The sequence below is a fragment of the Neophocaena asiaeorientalis genome, unplaced genomic scaffold (assembly GCF_003031525.2).
Source record: "Neophocaena asiaeorientalis asiaeorientalis breed wild unplaced genomic scaffold, Neophocaena_asiaeorientalis_V1.1 scaffold521, whole genome shotgun sequence".
Taxonomy (NCBI): domain Eukaryota; kingdom Metazoa; phylum Chordata; class Mammalia; order Artiodactyla; family Phocoenidae; genus Neophocaena; species Neophocaena asiaeorientalis.
In genome coordinates this window covers 2,240,752-2,246,866 of record NW_020174712.1, presented here as the reverse complement: position 1 = coordinate 2,246,866, position 6,115 = coordinate 2,240,752, and the positions used below count along the sequence as shown (strand labels likewise).

General features: G+C 43.9%; 1 long non-coding RNA gene across 1 annotated transcript in view; it reads right to left on the bottom strand.

Annotated features, from left to right (window-relative positions):
• Positions 1-631: 631 nt before the first annotated feature.
• LOC112409728 (uncharacterized) overlaps positions 632-6,115 on the bottom strand; it is a 31,116-nt gene continuing 25,632 nt past the window's right edge. Inside the window, exons 6-7 of the long non-coding RNA XR_003005209.1 lie at positions 4,561-4,805; positions 632-3,715 (exon numbers count right to left, since the gene is read on the bottom strand). This is a non-coding gene — a long non-coding RNA (uncharacterized LOC112409728). The remainder of the gene's footprint in view (positions 3,716-4,560; positions 4,806-6,115) is intronic.

Here is a 6,115-nt window from a genome sequence, read left to right as displayed (position 1 = left end):
TTTTACATAGGAAAAGAATGAGCAAATAGGCATTTCTCATTACAGAATGTTCTCTTTAAGATTTAGGGTTTATATTCCCATCTCTAGTCTATGGATCCCAGAGAAAAACTAGTTTGTCAGCTTAAGCCACAGTACTTCTTTTAAGAAGGTCCAAATGAACAAACACTTGTTTATTTTCCTAAGCAAATACAAAGCACTGTATTTGCTTAGAAAGTTTGCTCATCTGCATGATTTTGTGAGCCTATTGTTTTTATTTTAAGAGTTTTGTCTTTTTCTCTTTTATTCAATTTTGTTTTATAATCATGCTTCCAAAGTAAAATCTACAAAACAAAGTTTTTTTCAGAGAAATCTAGTTTCTACCCTTCACCTCTAACTGGTTCCCTCAATCTAGGGAATTATTTTTTCAAATTTATTTGTGGTTTCCTGATACTTTTTTTTAATTAATTAATTTATTTATTTTTGGCTGTGTTGGGTCTTCGTTTCTGTGCGAGGGCTTTCTCTAGTTGTGGCAAGCGGGGGCCACTCTTCATCGCGGTGAGCAGGCCTCTCACTATCGCGGCCTCTCTTGTTGCGGAGCACAGGCTCCAGAAGCGCAGGCTCAGTAGTTGTGGCTCACGGGCCCAGTTGGCTCCGCGGCATGTGGGATCTTCCCAGACCAGGGCTCGAACCCGCGTCCCCTGCATTGGCAGGCAGATTCCCAACCACTGCGCCACCAGGGAAGCCCCTGTTGCATTTTTTAATCGCCTTGGCACCTGGAGCCATGGAGGAAAGACCTGAACCTTCTCTGAAAAAAAAAGTTTTTTGTTTTTTTTTTTAACTTTTGTGACTTTGGCAACAGGGCCTGAAAGTGTCACAGGGAGAATAACTTTGAGCATTACTACTTTAAGGCAGAAAATCATTTTAGCTCTATTGTTACCAGCTCAATCCTGTTGGGGTACCCAAAGTATTATGTTTGTAATCGTGCAGGAGCCTGTGAATTCAATTAAAATCTGGTGTGACTTCCTGAAAATCACCATTTAGGATGACTGAATTCCTTTAACTTGATTGGGCAAGAGGGCACATGTCCTAAAACGTGCTGGAGTCTCTTCCTAGCACCTATTTCTTACCACCCAGAGTCCAAGAAAATAGTCCTCACCTTATGGTCATTAGTATTTACTGCAGACCCTCGACTTCCCCTGTGTGTTTTCTCAGCATCCTGTGCAAGGAGCAGGTTGGGTTTGAATGTCATGGTTATTGAGCAAATTTGAAAATAAGTGGGTTTGTAGGAGTCAGAGTGAGAAGGGTAGCTGGTCTCGTAAGAGGAGTGAGAAGTTAACGGACTGTGGGAGGGATGAGTCATAGCTGCTCTGAGCTTCAGAAACAGCTCAGCGCGGCCAGCTGTGGGCACTCAGCCTTTTAGCAAGTGACTCTCTCTGTCCTCCCCCAAATGGGCTGGGACACAAATGAGTTGGGAGGTCCTGAAGAGGAAACTCCACATTTGAAAACTGTACCTTAGCCTCTCAGTTCCGCACAGGGACGGTCTTTGAAAACTGGTCATAAGTCCGAGCTCACAGGAGTGACCTGAAGGAGGTGCTGCCAGGGTGACAGAGGCTGCAATACACAGAATCTTTCTCTCTCTCCCTCTTTTTTTTTTTTTTTTGCATGGGGTTAAGCGGAAGGATCTGCTGCTATTGCATATCCAAACCTAGGCCATGCCTAATGCTTCATCGTCTTTCTCAGTTCCGACAAAAAAAAAGTTCGCGTGTACATTTACGCACCGCACCCTAAAAGGTGTTGGGAGGAAAAAGTTTGCAATAAAAAGAGGTACAGCAGTGTGGTTAGGTTTCATTTGCACTGTCCTCAAACTAGTGATCTCATTGGAAAGAAGCTCAGAGACGTCAGAGGTGTAGAGGGAAGGAAAGGCAAGTTGCTCCAGGTTGGATCAACAATTCAGCATAACCATTCATCAGGAGTTGTCCCGGGAGACTCCTGGATCCGGCAGCTTTGCTGCCGGAAGCTGTGGCCTGTGACTTTGGTGAGGCTGTGAGGTTAGGTACAATGCAGGGGCGTAAATGAAGGAATATTCCCTTTCTCCTCTCCATTGCTCTCCTTCTTTCCTGTATCCTCTTAGTGTATCTTACAAGGATCCCAAATTGTAATTCCCTTCGTGGTTGAAGGACTCTACTGTAAAGGGCCCTTCAGTTTTTGGGCAAACACAGTTAAGATGAAGACCCTCCACTGAGGCCCCTGAGTCACAGCTCTGAATTAAAAGACATTTGCTCTTGGGATCCTGGTGTCCAACTCTGCAGGCTTCAGTACTACTGTGTCCCTATAAGGGAACACAGATGAATACTATCCAGCATTCACCTGAGAAACCCCAGCATGGTTGGCTTTCTCAGACCCACAGCTTGTTTCCTGTGGACATTACAATATGACAAATCCCAGAGTCTCTTCTGAGTAAGGTCCTCAGGTTTGGGACAAGGACAGAGAAGGGGTCAGCTTCAGCATCTCTGTGCACCAAACCCTATTGTGTAACTTTGTATTCTAGGCCCTAAATGTCCCCTCAATCAAGGACATCTTGTTTCTGTGGAGAAAAATTAAATGAATACATATGACAATCCAGTGGCAAAAACAAAACCTTGACATTTTGTTTCTATTCTATTTTTATGACGGAAAGAAAAGCAAGACAGAGGGGTTGAATAGATAACAGAAGGAAATGATAATCACACCCATTATTTCTTTTCCTAATTCTAGAATCTATAATCATTACCCAAAATTCCTCCAGAACACAACTAAATACCATTAGGTTTGCACTTATTGTTACAGATACTTGGTGCAAGTATTTGGAATATGACCAACTCTAGTGTGGTCAATCCTGAACAATCTAAAAAGAAAAAAAAGTAATAGCCGAGCAATAAACCAGCGTTTAATGTCTGGTCCTGAAATGCCCAGATAGAAAAGGACATGGGATATAAGTGAAGTCTGCCAGGATCTCTCTGATCCCGTTAAGTGCCAAGCCAGGTTCGGGTCCACTGATCTGGCTTGCCAGGCGGATATGCACCTTCTCCCTTCACCCATCTGTGGGTGCCCCTCCTGGAGCGGTGCTACAACCTCACAAGCATGTATTTTTAGAATTTTAAGGAAAAAACTCGAACTCAGACTGATGGAGTTTTGCAATGTTAAAATGTTATTAAAATTATGGTGTTCACTACTTAGTTCATTCAACTAACATGTATTGTCTATACGCTATACACGCTGCTTGTTAATTAGGCACTCACTTCTTGACCGTTAGATGACAGCACTGAAAAATCCACAGACCTTTCTCTCTCATTTTGCCTGGAGGGAATGAGGGCTTTGCACCCCTGCTGCACGCAGGTGTTTCCTTATTCAGAAAGAGGGCCGAAGGCTGCTCCAAACAGACAACTCTGTCATCTCAAGAACAGTTCTTTTTAGAGCAACTCTGCTGGCTTGCTGTCCTTTCTTCTCACATTCAAAACTGACTCTGTAGGTCTGGAGCTTAATTGGAGAAATATTTTAAATTCCACTGATAGGTGGCCCTTCACTGATTCTTGGAAGTGGAAAATATTTTGCTTTGGTCTGAAGCAGCTCCAGAGACAATGCACAACATTCAGGCTCTTGCACGGAGTGGTCAAACAGCTGCAGGTTATTACAGGAGCTGGAGAGCGTTCAGTATTTAAAATGAAATCTCTACACCTGACAGCAGCTGCAAAATCATCTATGCAGAAGGGAGAAATGGTTCCCATGAACAAGGGCCGTTGAAATGTTACACACCAGGACAAAGCCCTCCTGCTCTAGGGCAGGGTAAATTTGCCTGCATCCCACAATCATGCCATGTGCAATCTCTAATTAAATTTACTTATTTGGGTCTCCAAACTTTTTGTGTGTGCAGGCACAAGGGTTGGCTTGCCATGCACCTACTCTTGCTTTTGAAAAAGGCAGTCATGTGATGAACCATAAGTATTAATGAAGATACTCATTAAATAAAGTAATATATATTTAGAATAGTCATCGCTTCTGAACTTTCCTACATTAGCATCAAAATGCTTAGAAGGATAAAAAGGCATGAGAATTCCAGATAGGGCTTTAATTCTAAAGCATAGAAAAACCAAATTAACTATATCCCCAAGGCACTCGAGGGCATATTCCTCTTGCCCAGCAAAAACATAATCTTGGTTCCTAAGAATCATACCTGACATTTCTCTTGATTTAATTGATGCAAAAGAGGAGCAAAGCCACATTTAAGTGAATGAACATGAATGCCTAATTATTATTATTATTATTTCTGCGGTACGCGGGCCTCTCAGCGTTGTGGCCTCTCCCGTTGCGGGGCACAGGCTCCAGACGCGCAGGCTCAGCGGCCATGGCTCACGGGCCCAGCCGCTCCATGGCATGTGGGATCCTCCCGGACCGGGGCACGAACCCGTGTCCCCTGCATCGGCAGGCGGACTCTCAACCACTGCGCCACCAGGGAAGCCCCCTGCCTAATTATTTTTATTGCAAATTATCTGCATGTTTTCCTTACCTTTGTGTGGCTTGCTGAGCCTTTCACAGTGTTCTTACCTGCATTATCTTATTTGAATTTCTCAGCAATCTTGTGAAGAAAACAGGTGACAGAAGTGACTATCATCATTTTGCAGGTGAGGAAACTGGGGCTCCAAGGTCTCAGGGCTGAGAACTGGCAGTGGCACTCTGCACCAAAAGTAAGGATTTAATCTTTGCTGCCTTCCAGAAGGAACCGAGGCTGTTTGTCAGTACAGCCGATACTTGTGTGCGTGCCTTGGTATAAGTATGGAGACGAAAGGTAGCTGGAAGATTAAAAAAGAAAAAAAAAAAATATGGAAAATGGACTAAAGGGGGGTGAGAATAACTAGAGAAGTTATGGGAAAGTGTGGTTCAGTGCCGCAGAATCAGCCCCATGTGCCATAGGGTGAAAATATGAAATGAACAGCTATAATATGTGCTATGAGAATTCTTTGGTTGACACCCTAGCTAGTTGCTAGGCATTGCTTGTAGCAGATATTGTAGTTAGTACATGGAGTAACAATAAGACACAACTTTGAGATAAAGTTAACCTCTGGGACTCAATGAGGAAGTATCAAAAGATAATGAATGTAGTCAGTAAATTATTGCCTAAGGAGATAGAGATGCCCTAAGCTAATCCATGCTTTATATCAGGACATCTGTATGAAGTTTTCTGAGGCTGAACATAATAGGTGTTATCAACCTGGAGGAATACAGCCAATCAATTGTGTTTGCTTTATCTAGGAAAGAATGACTGTCAATAGGAGGCGGATGGCTGAACACCACCCTCTCAAGCAGGAATTCGGCAGTAAGGGTGGGGGGAAGGTGAGGGGGTGGGAGAAGGAAGTAACTGGCAGTCACTGAAATCCCCTATTATGGCATGGGATGCTTCATCAGGTGTTCCGGGGCCTGGGCATCCCTGTGCTCTGATTTCATGCTCATCCAGCAGCCTCTAAAGGGACCTGGAAAATGAGAAGGGGCTGCTGAGGTTGGAGTAAACAGTCTGGAAAGACCTATTCCCCCTTAGCGTACAGTAGTAAACTAGCATTCTGCTTTAGATTTCAGGTCTTTGGGTATAGCTGGTGTGAGTCTGTCCTCCCATGATGCAACCAGTTCTAGGGTTTCTGCATCAGCAAAGCAGAACCCTGATCTTTAAGTGTGATGGGCATACCAAGGCTCTTTGCCCGTTTTGACCGTCCCATTCTGGTGGAAGCCAGCATCCTTGGATCACAGCTCTGCTGATCTCCCATAGTGACAGTGCACGTGGTGCTTTTTTCTTTTATTTAAATGAATAATTTACTTGAGGCATGTAGGGCAGTAGTCTGGTTCAAGGGCAGTTGCAGCCGCACACTGGGACTGGAGAAAATAGGGGTTCTTGCCTTGGTGCTACCACTAGGCACATCTTTGATATTTCTAACTATTTAACCTAGGTCTAGGTTTCCTCATCAATACGTTGAAGGGATTTCACTATGTGATCTTGGTAATTTGCCCAAGGTCACTAAGCTGATCAGTGACAACTGAACATTTACCCAGTTACCCTCCTCCAACTTTACTTCTCTCTGTGTAAATTTGGGAGCAGAGTGTGGGTTAGTGA